Below are 19,940 nucleotides of genomic sequence, written 5' to 3' on the forward strand. Positions count from 1 at the left end.
CACTGGGGATTTTTTTAAACCTTTTATGTTAATGTCTAATATTCTAAGAAGAAAAATACACACATCAGAAGCATACATATCCATGACATTTCACAAATTGAACAAACTCAGATAACCAGTGCCCACAACAGGAAACTGGCGAATGCCCTCACCTCCGATGGTCTCCTGTACACCTTCCAAGGATGATCTTAGAATTGTGCCTACCACAATTGAGAATTTTTTTTTCAATGGGATCCTTCTAACCAGGTACCAATAATTGCAGTATGCTATTATAAATCAATGTCTATTCATAGGATATATTAACTCTAGCAGCAACTTACAATCTGATTCATTTATCACATGCTGAATTTCATAAACTATACATATTCACATGTACATAAACATACGTAAGATTCTTTTTAATTTCACATCCTATCATAGGACTGGAATCAGCCACAGTTTAATGTATATGCTTGATGCCTTGCCACTTAGTCGTTGTACAGTGCAGATATTTTACAAGCCAGTGATTTCTTTAACAGGGAGTTTATATTACCTTACTCTCACTCCAATATGAATAAGGAGAGATTCAGAACATCAAAGGAGGTGGTGGCTCCTTTTGAAATGCAGCATACTTTGTCACAAACCTTCTGAAAGATAGCTAATCTTTGTTAAAGTCAAATCTTCAAAATAATGTGGAATTCTTTCTCTCTGGGCTTGTATTATAAAATCTGGTTCAGAATAGATCTGAAACTTTTAATCGGTATAAATATTCTTGCACACGGTAAGGTGGAATGGGCATGGATAAGATGCACTGTGCTTTCTGGGAACCACGCCAAGTGGTGACTTCAGGGGACCACTGTAAGGCCTTTTCTTGCTTAGCTCCCTGACAAATGGCGTGCCTGCTTAATCAAGGCTAGGTGAAATGCGGTGGCTGCCCTTTAACAAAACTATAACGGAAGACAAAGGAGCTAGGTAGTGGACGTGATCAGAAGAATAACGGGGCTTGTAGATGATGCGAGCTTGTAGGCAAATGAGAACATCTCCTCCAGAAAGGCTAAGAATAAGTTGGGAGTTAAATCCTAGTTCATGAAAAGCATCACAATAAAGGCCGCCCCAGCCTTTCTTTCGGAGTGGTGCTTAGAAGTTCAAGTTAAAGTGCCTCCTCTTTGGATTTGGACAGCTTGGACAAGAAACCTGGCTCTGCTACTTAACAGCTTTGAGCAAGTTTCTTAACCTTCGTAAGCCATCATTTCCTCATCATTGCAGGGCTGTAAATTACATACCTCACCTAAAGAGTTTATTATAGTACTTGACCCCAATAAACACCACAACAAAGCAAGGACATACACAGAACTTGAGGCTACAAAAATGGAAAAGAAAAATAAAACTTACAGGTTTCTTCAAGTCACTCACTGTCTAATGAGGAAGAGGGTGCTACCCATGCATAGGCGTAATTACAGAGCAACTTGCTACTTCCTAGAATAATGGCAGGAAGTCTCAGCCTGCAGAAAAGGTCAGTGGGGTAATCAAACAGGTGCTTCCCTAGGCCTGAAGGAAGCAGTTTATTTACCTATTATATTTGTGTCTCTTTCTCTAATTTTGTCCCAAAATTATTAGACTCCGTTTTCCCTTAATCTTTCCACCAGAGAAAAATGGCAAGTGGGAAGCAAAGGTGAAGAGAGTTTTCATCTGAGAGGCTTATGAGCTAATGAAGGTCAAACAGATTGAGTCCCTGGAGAAGAGACAACCAATCTGAATCTGGAAATGACTTCTGGTATAGCAATGATCAAATGTCAGTCTTTTTGTTGTTGTTGCTAACCTGTTTTCCAGACAATAACATGACGATGAGCATGAGTAAGAAGTAAAAATAACTAGAAGTATGAGTATGATCCATCATCCACTAGCCTTACTCATGAATATTTAAAGAACTGAGTTCTGCCAGACTGGTGTGACTCAGTGGTGGAGCATCGACCTATGAACCAGGAGGTCATGGTTCGATTTCCCAATCAGAGCATATGCCTGGGTTGTAGGCTTGATCCCCGGTGTGGGGTGTGCAGGAGGCAGCTGATCAATGATTCTCTTTCATCATTGATGTTTCTATCTCTCTCTCCCTCTCCCTTTCTCTGAAATCAATAAAAAAATGTAAATAAATAAATAAATACTGAGTTCTTAGCAAACGTATAGTTGTTATAGAGTTTTCCTGGTCTTTGATAGGGAAGACACACTCTATTTTCTGCTTCTGCTTTCCATGTTTCGTCTTTACCCTCAGCAATGGTTTTTGGATCGCAAGTCAACAACAAGAAAGGGACAAAATCTTTACACATGTCACAGTATCAATTACCTCTGTCTTCCTCTGTAGCTCCAGACAGATCATACAATCAATATATGGCAATATTTTCAAATCAGACCATCTGGGGACATATGACTAGGAACAAAAATCTCTACTTAGGGTAAGGTTTATGCACATAATTTAGGCAATTCATATATGTTTTTATTAATTAATAATGCTTTTACATTGCATTTCTCTTAGCTCACCAGCATTTAAAGGCCAAGAGCCTATATTTGTTACAAATGTTAAGTTGGGCCCTGACCGGTTTGGCTCAGTGGACAGAGCGTCAGCCTGCAGACTGAAAGGTCCCAGGTTCGATTCCGGTCAAGAGCATGTACCTTGGTTGCGGGCACATCCCCAGTGGGAGGTGTGCAGGAGGCAGCTGATCGATGTTTCTCTCTCATCGATGTTTCTAACTCTCTATCCCTCTCCTTTCCTCTCTGTAAAAAAATCAATAAAATATATTAAAAAACAAAAAAAAAACAAAAAACAAATGTTAAGTTGGGAACGACATGAAAATTGGCTATTTCTTAGCCTTTTAACCAGTCAGATCAGCTGACTGCTTTTTATTACCAGATGTCTCATGACTCTTATCAAAACAGTAGAGGAAAGGGAAAATATGGGGCATACCATAAAGATGAACAACCAAACAAAAAGGCCAAAATAACAATACAAAACCTTCATTTGGTAAATTCTTTGTGGACTAATATTTTATAAAAACATTCATGAGTACTCAGAAAGACCCACTAGTAAAACAACTAGTAAGACCACTGAAGTGGGAAAAAATCCCTTTCAATGCCTTATTTTTCACCAAAAGTTCTGTTTTATTTTTCCCTAACCTCTGTGTTTTATCATGTATGTACCCTTTCCCAACTCCACACACACATGCATCGCTGTTTGATCTCATTCTCCCAGATCCTATAAATGGCTCAGCACTGAGTTACATTCTTTCCAGAATACATGACAGGACTAATTGCCTCTAATTTTTCAATAACCCCTAATGTACCTTCTTCCATGAGAAATAAAAGGCATTTTTTTAAATATTTAAACTTTGAGAATTGTTGCTGATTAAAAAATAATTTTTATGTATCAATTTGGGAGCCTTATTCTCAAGTTAATAGTTTAACTGTCATTGTCTGCGATATCAATAAAAAAATGCAAAACATGGCCAGACAGGAATCAGATTAAAATTTGACACTTCGCCCTAGCTGGTTTGGCTCAGTGGATAGACTCGTGTCGGCCTGTGGACTGAAGGCTCCCAGGTTCAATTCGGGTCAAGGGCACATGCCCGGGTTGCAAGCTCTATCCCCAGTCAGGGGTGTGCAGGTGGCAACCAATCAATGATTCTCTCTCATCATTGATGTTTCTATCTCTCTCTCTCTTCCTTCCTCTCTGAAATTAATAAAAAATATATTTTAAAAAATTTGATATTTCATAAGGTATATATATGTGGAATTTCAAACTTTGTACCCCAAAACTTTGAAAATCAGTAAAATTAGTTTAACCATTATATGGAACTAATACAAACTGTGGATGTAATCATGAGGCAATTTCATTTTTCTCTCCTATTTAAAAAATTTATTCATTGGGACTAGTTTTACTTCTGCCCCTAGATGAAAAGTCTCTTTATTTATATAACACAAGTCACTGTGATAAATAATTGAAACATGCATAGCACATAATATTCAACATTTTGAAATTATATTAAGATTCCTACCTTCCCAAACACAGGGCCAATTATTGGTGGGGAGTCTGTGACTGGGAGGTGGACTTGGCTGGTTTCTTCTCTTTATTTTCACTTAGTCTTTCTTCTCCTCGCTCATCTCCCTACTCCTAGTTCTGATTTTTTGTTTGATTATGGCTAGGAAAAATAAGTAAGAGCTAGGGAGAATAGCTCTTACTTGCCTAGTACTGTCTTGAGTTGACATCAGTATCTTTGAGTTGCCAGACATCTGAAATTGACCTCTTCATGGTGGCTTTGATGTGCCTGTGCTCTTTGGTGAGTCTCCCCTCTCTCTCACTCTTTCCTGAATTTGCCTTGCTGAGAGCAGTGCTTTCTTCCTTAACACACCCCTCACTCTCTCATCAGCCCCTGGGGCTCCTAAAGTTCTTTCAGATCCCCTCTGTAAGCCGTTTACTTCTGGAGGCAACCCTCTTGCACAGGATTGAAAATACCTTCGAGGCTCGTTCAAGAAACTCATATGCGGGGTCAACATTTGATATTTTGTCCTTGAAATTTTTAAGATAGGATGTATACACCACCCTCCTATGTCTACTCTATCTGCCATTGGAATCCCATGGTTAGTCTTGTGATAAAGGGCAGGAATGCTTCTACAATCTTTTCCTTGGGGTGGGTGACGGTACATCATAGTGCACTGACAATTCACTCAAAAATCCTCCTCTAATAATCTTGAAGTCACTCTCTACTAAGTTGTGGGTAAAACTACCCACCACATCCCTCAGGAGTGAGACTCACTGGGATAACTCTCTAAAGAAATCTTCATGAGCTTTCTCCAGTTCATTGGTGTCTTTGCTGTGCCTAAGAGATTATGAGCTTTGCAATCACTATTACCACCTCCATTGTAAATGTGTATCCTCTTTGGAATATATCACCTCCTGTGTCTTGGTTCCTTGGGAAAAACCTCTATTTCAATATTCTCTCATTCATAGAATAGCACATAGAGGTGTAGTTTAGATAGTGATTTTATGACAATACAAAGAGGTGCTTCATTTTTTTTTATTCAATAATTATTTGAGTGACTTATGTGCAAAGCATTATTCTACGCTCAGGAAATAAGAGTGAACCAGCTACAAAACGTCCTGCTTGCTACTCATGGAGCTTATATTCTTTTGAAGACAGAACTGTGGTTTTTAAAAAGAGAAAAATAAATAACATTATTTCAAAGAAAGGAGATCAGTCACAATGTGCAGGGGAGTGCTGAGTCCTTTGATGGAAGTTCATGAAGGAAAATCTGTGAGAAAGTGAAATTTATACAGGAATTATTCAAAATTATTGAGACTGACTGAATCTCAATTGTGGAATAAAATATGTACATTTTAATATACATAAGCATATCTGGAGAACTATGAATAATATGCAATGGAAAATTTCATACACATTTCTGAATCTTCCTCCCTTAAGATGTGGGAAGAAACTCTTATCTCTTCTAGGGAATATTTCCTGATCTGATCCAATCAGATTCTCTATCTTCCTCTACAGTGGGTCCCACCCAGCAGGCCTGCACTGGGATGTTTGTGACCTTGCATGAGGGCTCTTATTACATTTGTAGATTATTCTTAGTCTCTGCTAATGAGATGGCTCAGAGTTCGCTTGGAGTATCACATCTTAATCACTTGATTTCTGCAGACGTTTTCTTTCTCCAAATAAACTCTTCAAAGTGCCTGCTGCTCTGTGCTCATTAACCTGAGAATGGCTTCTCTAACTCCACGTTAAAAATTCTCTTCGGTGTCTGAGACTTCTGTTCTGATCGGGCTTCTCTAAGCATTAACAAAGGGAGGAGGACTTTAGACTCTTGGATGTGAAAAAAACAAAAGTCAGTGACCAAATTTCATCTGCAAGTAGATTTTCCTTTATATAGAAGTACAGACTTGACTCCTTTGCAGTGTGACATAATTCACATCCACCCAACTTCACTGTCTGCCTGATTCCCGCTTAATCATTTCATGCTCAATCGGCTTTAGGTGACTTAAAGATAGCAAAATAATGAGTGAATGAGTAAAGAGATGAATATTCACCAACCAGAAAGTAGTGTTTTGTTTTTATTCTTATACTATTTTCCTACTTTTAACCCATGGTTAATTGGATACAGGCCTCATGATGAAGGCAGCAGCCCTTATTTAAATGTAGCCAACATAAGAAGATGTCAGCATAAACATCTACACATTCTCCTACTTGCTAATGAATGTGCGCTGAACCTTGACTTCCTGCTACTAGGTCAGTGCTCAACCCCTGAGCCACCCAGCCAGGCAATCAGTGTAGTTTTTGATGTTGAAATTATTCTGAACAAATGAGCTTATTTTTAAATAAGTAATACCATGCAGACACTTTGGAATGTCTTATGGGAACAGCTCATAGGGGAACAGCCTGATGTCAAGGAATAATGATAAGGATCTCATGTCAATTTGTTTTTCTCCCAGCATCCAAGAGAATATCACAGGTTGCCAGCCACGTTTTCATTAAATGGCTGCTCAGTATGAAAACGTGGCCTTCATCAAGGGCCTTCACATTGCAAATCCATAGCACATTGCCATTTGCTTGCCTCTACCTTCAGGGAACTACTCAGAAGACTTTAAGGCTCACTTCTTCATCAGAATCTCAACCTAGTGGGGGAGATAAATTACACTTTACTTGAAATTGTCATTTCATCAAAAGACATAACTATAAAAATTGGTATTATTTTGATCATATTTAAATTAGTATTATTTTGATTGCATTCATCTCTTTAAGTATTCAGAAGAGGTCCTTGAAGTAGAAAGAATCTAAAATCTATAGTTCTATACAGGTTTAAGTACCAAACACATGCAGGCCACTGAAATTTGTTAGACTTGTTCCCAGAGAGTTTTCAGTCACCTTGACCTGAAGAAAATGGAGAAATCTCTGACATTTCAGGGTATTACCTGAATGTATACCATTTCCAGGGTATAACCAAATCACTTAGGTTTTGCTTGGATACTCCAGGGAACTGCAATGGAATGAAAAATAAATGAAATAGCCTTCTTTAAAAACAATATTGGCCCTAGCCAGTTTGGCTCAGTAGATAAGAGTGTCAGCCTGCAGACCAAAGGGTTCCAGGTTCAGTTTCTCATCAAGGGCATGTACCTTGGTTCTAGGCTCCCCCCTGGCCTGGACCCTGGTTAGGGCGTGTGCAGGAGGCAACCAATCGATGTATTTCTCTACATTGGTATTTCTCTCTGTCTTTCTCCTCTCTCATCCACTCTCTCTAAAAATCAGTGGAAACATATACTCGGGTAAGGATTAAATAAATAAAATTAATAAAATAAAAATTAAAAAAATAAAAACAAGATTGGACATTAGGCAGGACAGACTCTAGAAGTAAAGTTAGAGGAGGCACAACCAGCCATAGGAATGAGGACAAGGGCCAGACTAACAGAGGGGGCACTACGTTCAAAGTTTTGAGAACAGCAAGGTGAGTGGATATGGTCCCTTGATGCAAATACTCTTGCAGGCTTATGGAACATGGCAGTGGGGGAATTCAGGAGCAGATGATATTTGGACAGCTGCATTGGTAGATGGCAGATGGCAATTTTTGGTTTCTCTTTTCATCATTCCAATATGTAATCCCTAAGCAAATATTCTTGACTGCCCCTCCAGAACAATCCTTAATTTTCTAATTCTCTGTATTCCTACTGCTGCCACTCAAGATCAAGCCATTTCCCACATGCACTGTTGATCTACTATGGATCCCTTGAATCAGTTTTCATACATAGCCAGGGTGATAGTTTAAAAGTCAGAATCAGACTATATTACTTTGCAGTATGAAACTGCAAAAGCTTACCATTGCATGTACAATGAATTACAAAGAAATTATTCCCCCTGGCCTACCAGGCCTAATTCTCTATAGTGAGTTGATTGGTGACTCCCTGAGAGTTATGTCCACATGCTAACCTACAAAGTGTGTATGTGACCTTATTTGGAAAAATGATCTTTGCATATGTAATTAAAGTTGAGAATCTTGAGATGAGATCTCTCTGGGGTTATCCAGATGGGCCTAAATACAACGGATTCTTATAAGAGACACCCATGGGAGAGACACATGGAGACTGGAAGAAGACCATGTGAAGAATGAAACAGAAGCTGGAGTTATGGAGCTACAAACCAAGGAAAACCTGGAGCCAGCAGAGCTGGAAGAATTCTCCCCTAATGTTCTGAAGAGTCCTGCTGCCATCTCACTTTTAGACTTTGGACCTCCATAACTGGGAAAGAATAAATTTATATTGTTTTAAGCCATCAAATTTGTGAAAATTGTTTTGGAAACCAAAGAAAACTTATACATTCTTCACTTACATATTCTACTCTTCTGCTTGTCTATTCTATTCCTATCAGACAAGCCTATTTTTACCCTTATCATTCTATAGGTATAATGTTCTTTTCGTCTTAGTCTGCTTGGACTACCATAACAAAATACTACAGACTGGGTAGCTTATCAGCAACAGGAATGTATGTCTCACAGTTCTAGAGGCTGGCAGAGATCAGGGTGCCAGTAGGGTCAGGTGAGGGCCCTCTTCCAGGTTGTAGACTCTTAGTTGTGTGCACAGATAGAGGAAGGGGCTAGGGTTCTTTCTGGAGCTTCTTTTATGAAGGCACTAATCCCATTTGTGAGGGCTCCATTCTCAGGACTGATCACCTCCCAAAGGCCCCACCCCCTAATACCATCACGTTGAGCATTAGGATTTAACATGAGTTTTGGAGGGACACAAACATTTAGATGTCAGCTTGCCCTCAAACCTGCTCTGTCTACCTGAGACATTTTTCTCCCATATTTTTTATGTCTGAGTTCTTTCTTTTTATTCTTGAACTTAAATGTCTCTCTCAGAGGGGTGATCCTTGACCAAATCAGTGTAATATTCCCCCTCAGTCATTCCCTGTATCATCGCTATTTTATTTTTTATTTCAATACTTATCTCTACCTGATAATTTCTGGCTTGTTTATTATCTGTCTAACCCCTAAAAAAGAAGCTCCATGCTACATTCTTCACTGTCTGACTCACTGCAGAATCCCAAGTGTCTAGAATATCCCCCGGTATTTAGTAAGCATACAATTAATGTTGAATAAGATACATATCAGAAAGGCTCTCAGTGCTGGAGGGGTTTAATGTGGTCATATTGGATATCTAGAACAAGCCATGTCCTAAGTCATTGAGGGCCTGGGATATTAGATATGTTATAATGAGGAAGATTTAGACTCAGTGAAGAGGACAGAAATCCCACAAAAATATCACAAATAAATATGAAGTCATGGTGTTGGAGCCAAACTGGTAGCACTTCCCAAAGTAGACAGAGCATACAGTATAAGCTAATGGAGCATAAGATGAGAGCTACAACTGAAGCAATGATATCATGAGACTGAGTATGAGTATTAGGCCAGAGACGATGGCCAGGATTTGTTCTGCTTGCAGGCAGAGGTACATTGGTACATTGCTCACTCTTAATTGGAGAGAAGGACTAAGGACATTGGGGGAAAATCGGGTGTGGGCAATATGAGGCAAAGACTGGAACTTCCAACTGCTTTGGCAAGGACAGGCTTTCTGATAATCTAGACATAAACATTTCTAGTGAACTAGATTTGAGGGGACTAAATTCTTCCCAACAGGGCCAGGTTTCAATTTGAATACAATAACTTAAAATGATGCTACATCCTGCAGCATTAGAACCTAGAAGAGGCAATATCCAATGGCTGGCTGATATTGAGTACCTCATTATCTAACCATGAGAGTTGGGCAGGGGTAGCATCCCTGGTGATATCAGTATTCAGTCATTTGCACCCTGTCCACCTTACCACAATTTTAGAAGCTTAATGAAGATATACTAGTTCAACTAAGAAATTAAAAAATTCATACCATTTGAAGATATTTAATATCATCTGATATTAAAAGTAAACTAAGAGGACTATCTGTTAGATGACCAGGAGGTCTTAGAAACCATTGTGCTAGACCCACCATCTTAGCAACTTTCCACAGGTTGGAGAGTGCCCAGTGTAGTAACCTTGTAGGTCTTTTTGATTTATCATATCAGTAGTTTAACAACAGCAGCAGAGAGGGGTGGAAATCGTATGTTGAGGCTTGCAGCCGTGTTATAGATCCCAGAGACAGGGTCTTTTGCAGTATCCGCTCACGGGGTACACGCTTGTCTCATTTCAGCATTTTTCTTCCCTCTGACTTTCCCACAGGTTCTCTGTTGTTATTGTTCACCTTATATTTTGAAAGCGAAAGACCATCAGGTTGAGGAAGGCCTAGTGTATGTTTGTTTGTGTGGCTGCAAATGTGGAATAAATATATATAATGCAGAGTGGCTAATATGTTGTGCTATTTGTCTTCATTTGTGAGGAGAGATAAGTCAGCTAGGACCGTGCCGGTCCTGATTCATTCTTCATCACTACACTCATGAAGATAAATGCCACATTTACACAGACCACAGCTATCATGTGTTCTTTTAGACCAGAGATCAGATGGGCTAGAGCAGGAGGTCGATCTTGTGTCATTATTTGAAAATCAAGGACACTTTGTAGCCTCTCCTACTCCCACACATCTTGATCTCCAGTGTTAAACTAGGGTACCACTAATGGCTGAAGAGGTATTTAATTAGCATATATATTCAGCCATGTCTACATTCAGATATTCACTTCATTTTAATTTTTTTAAATGTTTATTTCCTGTGTTTGCTCAGCACAGCATTCTGCAGTGGCAATGTACTGATTAATAAGATATAGTCTTGGTTCTCACAAGGTGGTAACTGGCATAATCAAGAGAATATTATGGGAAAAATGATAAGCAAGGGGTTAATTCTCTCAGTGGGCATGCCAGATGACAAAGAAACAAGTCAGAATAGAACTAGTGAGAAGTAATCATTTCTGAGCAGCTATGGTAAAAGAAAATGTCATGCACACATTAGCTTTCCATGATTTGCAAATGGCTGTATCACTGTACTTTAAGGCTATGGCTGAGCAAGTAGGTAACTTCTCTGTTTTGTACTGAATTACATATTCTGGCTTTATTTTATTCCCCCCAGCCTCACACTATAGTGTATTAAAAACTAGGCAGAGGGATAGAGATTTTAAATCATATAGTAGCAACAGCATATAAACCACATACAGAAAAGTTGAATCTAAATAAACAACTTAAAAATACAAATGGCTCAATAGGACTTCTTACTTCCCAGGGATTTTTCCATGTTTGAAATAAACACATTCTTACATAATCACATGCTTAACCTCAACAGGGCGACCAGATTGATTTTCAGTTAAAATTTCAAAGCGGTACTGGATTAAGACTTTGCTGCTTATAGTTACTATTTATTGTTCTAGAAAACCCCAAGTTTGATTGGGAAAACAAAAATACAGGATGTCTCAAAAAAATGTATACACACTTTAACAGCTGATAGCTCCATTTTGAAAATGAAATGTATTTTAATAAACACTGCCTTTATAATTATTCAAAGTGTGTGCATACATTTTTGGGGATACTCTATATTATTTCTTTCTGAGAGCTCACAATATGCCAAGCTAGTTGGTTTACAGGCATCACCTCATATCATGAACAAAAAAACCTTCGGCTCTACTATTTTCACCCTCACTTTACAGACAAGGGAATTGAAGGCTAAAAATATCATGGAGCTTGCCTAGGTCACAAAATCACTACATGTAATGTTGGAATTTTATCAACATACATTCTGTGTGCTATCACATGCTCTGACCTAGGATTCACCATCATCTCCATGTTTATACTCCCCCTTTCACCTGTTTTTCTCTAGAAAAGCCCTCAGGGAGGCTCTCAACTTCTCTTGCCTTTTGTTTCCTCATCTATATCATTGGACCACTGATGGGTTCCATCAATAAGCAAATCATATGAACTCTATGTCCTGGGACTTCATGTTGTAGGAGACAAAATACATGCATACATACATACATATATACGCGTTATCTCTAGTTGTTAGAAATGCTTGAAAGAGCAAGAAAGCAGAGTAAAGGGATAGAGAAGGACAGGGGCAAGAAGCAGTTATATTTTAAGCAGCAGAGCTGAGGAAAACCTCTCTGAGCAGGTAGCTTGGAGGAAGTGAAGGAGCCAAGCCTACAGATATTGGGATAAAAGAAGTACCATTGTCATGTGCCCATATAGCTACAGCTCTGTCTGGGTGAAGAACATTCTAAGCAGAAGAGACAGCAAGTACAAGTTTCCTGAGGAAGCCATGTGCTTGGTGTAGAAACAGCGAGAGCCAGTGTGGCCACAGGGGAGTGAGTGAGAGTGGTAGCGGCCGCAGGGATAAGTAGGAGGGATGCAGAACAAAGAAGCAAAGGTCCTCCTAGGCAACCAGGTGCACTTTAACATTACTCCAAGTGATGTGAAAAACCAACACTGAGCAGAAGAAGGAGTGTGATCTGACTTTTATTTTGATAGAACCCCTCCACTACACAGAGAAAAGACCGAGGTTGGGGCAGTAATAGACACCAGATATTGGATCTGGCTTTGGAATAATTCAGTTATCCATGAAGAGAGAATGGACTAGGGTGCAGCAGTGGAGGGGAGGGGAAGCGATGGGACTCTTGATGTACAGGATTTTCCAATGTATAGAAAAGTGGTAAGGTGCAGAGTGTATAGGATGCAGAAATGGAGATGAGACCAAAAAATGAAGTTTCAAGAGGACTTTGGCCTGAGATCCTAAGAGGATGGTCCCTGGAATAGTGTTTGGCATATGGAGGAGCTTAAATTACTTTGTTGAATAAATTAATATGTGGATTAATAAATTAATATGTTGCTTTAGTTTGCTGTTAGAAAAGCCTTTGTCAGGGGTGGAGGTTGAGTTAGAATCGAGAGTTTCTTTTGGAGAGGTTATTTCTAAAGCCTCCAACTGGAGGTCTTAGATTAGTGGATATGTATCTGTGTTGCTGGCTTTAGATGTTTATATTGTTGGCAGTCTTTAGTTTGCAGTGGTATTTAAAGCCACTAGGGGACCACTTAAAGAGTAAGTATAGATACAGAAGAGGCCCCCTAAGGGAGCCCCAGTGCACTCTAAGGTTTAGGGCCCAAGAGATAAGGCAGAGCTAGTGACGAAGGCTGAGCCTAGTGGCCAATGAGGTGAAAGGAAAATTGAGAGGGATTTCCTGGGAGCCAAGTGCAGGGAGGACAGAATGGTCACTAGGTCTAATGCTGCTAATTTTGGCCTAATATGGGAAATGAGAATTGCTACTTGATTGAGCAATGGACCTAAGTGTTCATTTCCCGCCTCTTCTTTGTCCCCTCTACACATATGTATCATTACTCACTGCCTTGCTCTCACATTATTATAAATCCCAGGCACATTAACTTATAACTCATATTTTATATGCCCTATTGAAGGGTAGTTAATGGTTCTTGATACTGTGAGATTTGGGGAAACTTTACATAAGACTAAGTTAGCCGTTTTTTAAAGCCAATGACAAAAAATCCACATATCATCTCAGAAATAAAATTTAATCTTATTCCATTTTACTTATGGAATAATAATGATTTTCATCCGTGGTATACTGCTTATAAGTTTATGAAACATTTTGACTTACTTATCTGTTTCAAACAAAACCATGTCACGCAGTAAAACACTCAGCTCTGAAGCTCACACCATCAGACTCCACCACCTGCTAGCACCTCCTTGAAGGAGTCAACCACAGACACACACTTCACTCCTCCTCATCCCTTAAAGATTTTAACACCTGCCTCCCTGTTCTCTACAATCCTGCTCCTGATAGAATTCTTGGTGATTTCAATATCCCTGTCGGTCCCTGGATCTTGATGACTAATTGCATGGGCTTTTTCTAGCTGCTCTTGTTCACAATTTCCTCTTTTTATGCAGCTTGCACCAACTGCATGTCTAAGCTGTAAAGATCTGTATTTGTTGGAATGAAAGATTGTTTAGTTTACTTCATTATGCTGTGCAAAATGCCAACTCGACCTCTTTGTGTTTCTTTGCTTCAATTACTCTGTGGCCCTCAAGATGAGATTCTAAATTTTAATCTGCCATTGCCACCGGAGTGTTAGGAAAAGAATGGGGGCAGGATGAAGGATGGGGAACATGAGGAGATGTTCGTATCTTTCTTGGTTTTGGATGTGGGGGAAAAAACAATTGGAGTTTGCAGCAGAAACCAATGTCAAACTCTTAACATGTCATTTGACTTTAATAATTCAGATAGTTCTGCTTAACTACTTCTTATCTATATTCAAAATACATTATCCCATTTGATCTTCAGAGGTGGTTTTGATCAAGACACTGGAACAGAGAGAACATGGGACTTGCTTAAGGTCATGCATCTGATAAATCAGAACCAAGTATAGACTACAGATCTTCTGACACCAATTGTATTTTTTATTTGCATTAAATAATGCATTGTTCAAAATGGTCAGTGGTTAAAATAGTTGCTTTGGCTTTCTTCCCAGGAGAGTGTTAAAATACAGTTGTGATTCAATAATAAATATTGTCACCAGTGTTGTCTGGTGATAGTGGTGACTGCAGAGAAATACGCTGAATTGTTCTAATGTATGCTTTTGTGTTTTTTTTTAGATTGTCAAACACGTTGCCTGTTTATGCATGGAGACCACAATGGAGAGCTAGGTGGGTGATGATTCATGCTAAATCTTTCCCGCAACATCCTGAATACCACAGCATCAGCTAATGGGCAGTGGCTCATTATACACTGTCATCTCCAATAACAGCAATGATTGGCTTTGCCAGCATGAGCAACTGCAAACTAATGGATTAAAAAAAAAAGAGGTTGTAATATAGTAGAAAAGACATATGTGGAGTCATTTTTTGCAAATTCCTTTTTTGTTTCTCTTTGCCAGTTTAGAAACAGCCTTCATGTTCCCAGCTCGGCCCCAGAGATGGCTGTCCTGGGATTCCCTTCTCTTGTGAGTGCCTCCTCCTTCAGTCATACTTTAAGGGCTAAAGATGTTATAAGGGTAGTGGTGGCTCATAGTTGGAGCTGGATTCGTGTTTCTCCTGTGGAAATATTTTTGGAGCTCCCTCCTCACCCCCCCCCCCCCTACACCCGCCAGCCAATCATGCCATATACACGAACACGCTTACCCTCCACTATAGCACAGCATCCGTGGGTGGCATTTCTATCCACAGAGAGGCGATCAGGAGGCAGCAGGCAGAAGCACTGACTTCTTGCTCTGTGATTTATGATCAAGTGTCTTTTTGTCTCCATTACATTATCATCTCCTGGAAGGCAGGATCCTGGACTTATTTTAGTGTAGTATCTATGAGACATGTTTGTCCTTCCTTAAATATTTACCAACAACATTAATGCATTCCCTTCTAAAAAGTCCATAATTAAGTTGGGAGTAGGGTTTAATCTTCTTGCTTTCCTTGTCCCTAGGACAGTGCCTGACACACAGTAGGTTGACACTACCTGTTTGTTTAGTGAAGGAACAAGGGTTTGAATGAGTCCATCCTTCAGATGGTACCTTGTGGCTAAATTAAAGGCAAAGCAAACCTTTTCTAATTAGAGACAGAGAAATGATGACTTCTAGTCTTTTCTTTCTTTCTTCCTTTCTTCCTTCCTCCTTCCTTCCTTCCTTCCTTCCTTCCTTCCTTCCTTCCTTCCTTCCTTCCTTCCTTCTCTCTCTCTCTCTCTCTCTCTCTCTCTCTCTCTCTCTCTCTCTTTCTTTCTTTCTTTCTTTCAGCGGGGGGGGGGGGGGGGGGGGGGGGCACCAGGAATAATGCCCTAAAAGTGGTTGTTTATTTTGGAAGGCAAAAGCTAATCAGAAGCTGTTTTCTTTATTTTTATATTCAAATGTCTGTATAACAGCAAAGCACCAGAGACCTATTCATTGCTCACAAATGATCTATGAGGTAATAATGAGCTTGCTTTTCCAGCTGTGCTGCATTTTGGTGCTGTCCTGGGTTTAATTGAAAATATGCTGTGACCTTGGTTTTGTTCACTGGGCATGGGGGGCGTCTAATTGGCATGAGACCTTTGAAGAACTCCCTTTTACCAAATGTCACTTAGCTAATTTGGGGTTCACCTTCGGGAAATCATGTGTGAAGTCCTGTAAATTCAAGATGCATATTATTTGCATGTAAATCACATGGAGCTAATAGTTCTTTTTTTAAAAAAAGATTAACTTTTTATTTTGCTATACCTATTTGTTGAATTCTAAATGCTATCAGTATGATAATAGTATTGGCTCAAACAGTCTCATGTTTCATCATAATTAAATAAACAGCTTGTGAATTGCAGTCCAAAAAATGTCTGTGTTCCACTCTTAACTTAAGGGGTTTCCATAGAAACCGTGGGCAGCAAGTTTTACTGACATTTATTGGACTTGAGGCTATATGCAGCATTGATATCTGTTTTTGTCTCTGTCCCTCTGTGCATATGTCTCCTTCTCTTCCTTTAACCCTCACAATCCTCTCCCCACCTCAGTCCTTCCCTCCTCCTCATTTTCCTCCTCCCCTTCTCTTATGAGCAATGAGGAAGTAATTTGGACTCAGTTAGATTTAACAAATGCAATAATACTAAAATGAGCTCTGATACTTAAGTGTAATTGTGTTATTAGCTGGAAATGTTTTTCTTCAAAAACAAAAGAATTGAGAGTGAAGTTTACTCAAATAGCACATGCTGGCAAGAAGGAACCTAGTGGAAAATTTGCAGTCTACATATTACAGTCTACATTCATACCCCAACAACAGCTTTTCCTTCATTTAGTCAACCCAGACGGATGTTTCTCTTCAGTCCTAATTTTCAGCCTTCCAAATAGAGCATAGTTATTATGCTGACTATATTCCAAGAGAAAGGATAAGTTTATTTAGGAGAGAAAACATACTCTATATATTGTATATCTACTGTAGGCCAGATATTTTGCTATGCAATTTCATTTAGGTTGTCTTAGTTAATCACACCAAATACACCATCAGGCAGGAAAATGGATTTGGAGCTGGTGGTTAAAGTTTAGTGCCCCCCCTCCCCAACCAGCTGGCTTGGTAGAGTGCTTTAATGCTGTCTTAGTTTCTCAAAGAAAAAATGAATATAAAGCACTTCTAAAAATGGACTTTTATTAGGATTAGTGATGATAATGTAGCCAGTAGTGATGTTTCTCTCTATCCCTTTAAAAAGGAGGAAAATAAGTTGCCAAAAGAATAAGTCATTTATCCAAAGCTTAAAGTGTGTACATGCAGTGTAGTGGTTAAAATGGGTCAATTTAGATAGATGTAGGATCAATTACTGATGGTGTGATTTGGGGTAAGTGATTAACAGAGCATCTAATTGAAGGATCATGCAGTTGTTATGAGGATTAAGTAAAATTGCATATGTAAAATACTCAGAGAGTGTATGTCAGCTAGAAAACAATATTTATTTATTTATTTATTTATTTATTTATTTATTTATTTATTTGCTGTCTCCCTCCTTCCTCTACCTTCTGAATTGTTTTGTTTTTAGTATGGATTTAAAGTAAAAAAAAAATGATCGGTCTTTAAAATGTATCTAATACTCATAGTTTAAAATGATATCCCAATTCATAAACTATCTCAAGGTATCCTTGATAACCATGATAAAGGAAAGACAGGTAATATTACACCCATTTTACAGGTTAGCATAACGGAGATCCAGAGTGTTATTGACAAGATCTCCCTACAGTGAAAGAGGAAGTTGAAATTTTTATGTAGGTCTCTAGGGTTCTTATATTAAAACTCTCAAAGTTCTTCTTTGGGTCCTATGTACATGGGTTATAAAGCTGAAATCTAGCAGATTTTAATTCATATTTCTAATTATGGGAAGAGGAAGAAACTTTGGGCAGGGAAGGAGAAAATGAAGTAGGGAAGGAATACTTACAAAGTCTGCCTCTCACAGACCTGTTTCCAGGTTGTTCCCTCAGGATTCAAAGGGACATGTACAATTACAATTCTCAATCTTAGGGGCAGATGAGGCATTGATTTTGTATAGCAACACTTGAGTGTTTCTGGTTAGAGAAAAAGGGCGGAATGAAAAGAAAAAAAAACTTCAAGTCAGGTATCAGTCAGAGATGTTGGTGAGCATCCAGTAAATACAGAAGTGAGTGTACAGTTAGGACAAGGGTGTGACAGGGCATGATTGCTGGAGAGCGTGATCATGAACACACATACACAAACACACATACATGGATACACCCACATATACACAGACACATATATAAAGGATTAATCTGAATGAGCATGTCTTTAAATTATAATCATTTTACTGCCTCAAAGAGCTTATACTAGGAGATACAATGTTAACTCTACCATTATTATTTGTTGTATGTTTATGCTTGCTTTATTACTAGAATATGCATTCTGTGTTGTCTTTGAAAGAATCCCCATAAACCTCTTTCTTCATTTTGTATTAATTAGTTAACAATAAATAATATAATCTCTAAAGCCACTTACCCAGACACCCAGGAATAGTAGCAGTCACGATGTGCTGAAAGCATATGAACAGGTCATTCATAGCAGGTAACCACTCTGTGTTGTGGAAGTCCCTCTTTTGCTTAGCATTCCTCATATATGTTTTGGGACACATAGCTTCATTGCCAAAGTAGTGAGCCTTAATCCCTTTCTTATTTCTTAGCTGAAACAAATTATAAATATAAATTTTAATATTTTTCTTTAAGCCCTATTGGATCATCTTGGTAAATTTGGCACTGAGGAGAGTGGGTAAGAAAAGGAATCTTTCTCGATACTCTACAGAAAGGTCAACACACTTTTTTTGCAGAGGGGCAGAGAGTAAGTATTTTAGACTTTGTGAGCCATATAGTTTGTCACAACTGCACAATTCTGATTTACTGTGATAGCAGCTTTAGATAATACATCCATGGATGGGTGTTTAAGTGTTCCAATAAAACTTTATTGAAAAAAAAAGTGGTAGGCTGAACTTGGTTTATGGGCAGTAGTTTGCCAACCATTGATCTTAGAGTTTTGTTTACATCTCCACCTACCTGCCATGTCTATTCATGTGGCAATTACAGCTTAAAAGATAAGACTGGGGAGTATAGGAGTGACAACCATATCATACTCTGCCTTCATTTTGTTTATTGTACTTTTTGTCACACTTACTTTTGATTAAACTTTATTTTTTGAGTATTTCTTTAGCATAGAAAGAGCATATGTTCTGTCTGCACTTTACAGAAAGGTACAGAAAATTTAGGTGTCTCTCATTAATGACACCTAGCATCTATAGGATCCATCTTTCTTTCTATTGGATTATTCTTTCTAAAATGCATCATTTAGAGAATAAAGAAAGATGGTGGGAGAAATAACCAAGAGATAACTTTCATTATCCAAACCAAGGAAAAGGTAGTTGACTAATGGCTTAAATCGGGCCATTTATAAGCTTCCCTACTATCTTATCCCATTAAGGTACCATAGAGGACTGAGTTCCTTATTGCTCTTCATGTGTATTCCTGCTCTTTGTCACGGTTTATTTTTAGATATACTGCATTGTAGGCAAATGAATGCAGGAAAATAGAAGTTCTTCCTTTGCACAGTACTGTGTTAACTGAAGCTTGTTCATATTGCAATCGAGTCCTCATTTTACAAGGTTTCATGGTAACTGAGTATAAATCTGTTATAAAAGAACTGTGCAAAAAGGAGGACTTGGTTCCAATGTGAATGAACTATGGTTAACACTGGCATCAAGCAAAATGAGGACTGCCTTAAGTAAATAAGAATCCAAATGTCCTGCGTTGGCCGTATAATTCCCTCTTTTGTGGTCATTAAGGGGAAACAAGGAAATCACTGATTACAGTCATTTCCATTATCTGACATGTCATCACCACGGCTTCCTCATTATGCAATGTTAACAGTGTTGAGGTTACTTGAAAACATTTCCAGTTCTAATTAGGAGGTCATCCCCACTATCTGTATTCTGATTAAGTGACATTGCCT

General features: G+C 38.7%; 1 protein-coding gene across 15 annotated transcripts in view; it reads left to right on the forward strand.

Annotated features, from left to right (window-relative positions):
* LRRC4C (leucine rich repeat containing 4C) overlaps positions 1–19,940 on the forward strand; it is a 1,012,843-nt gene that overhangs the window by 970,506 nt on the left and 22,397 nt on the right. For 12 of the 15 annotated variants that reach the window (XM_080642544.1, XM_080642555.1, XM_080642549.1 and 9 more), the window contains one exon: positions 14,595–14,645. The gene's annotated coding sequence lies outside the window, so the exon portion shown is untranslated. Of the gene's footprint in view, positions 1–14,594; positions 14,646–14,875; positions 14,942–19,940 lie in introns of all 15 variants that reach the window. The other 3 variants (XM_080642552.1, XM_080642542.1, XM_080642546.1) reach the window with 1 other exon arrangement.

Source organism: Plecotus auritus (genome assembly GCF_963455305.1).
Source record: "Plecotus auritus genome assembly, chromosome: 9".
Taxonomy (NCBI): Eukaryota; Metazoa; Chordata; class Mammalia; order Chiroptera; family Vespertilionidae; genus Plecotus; species Plecotus auritus.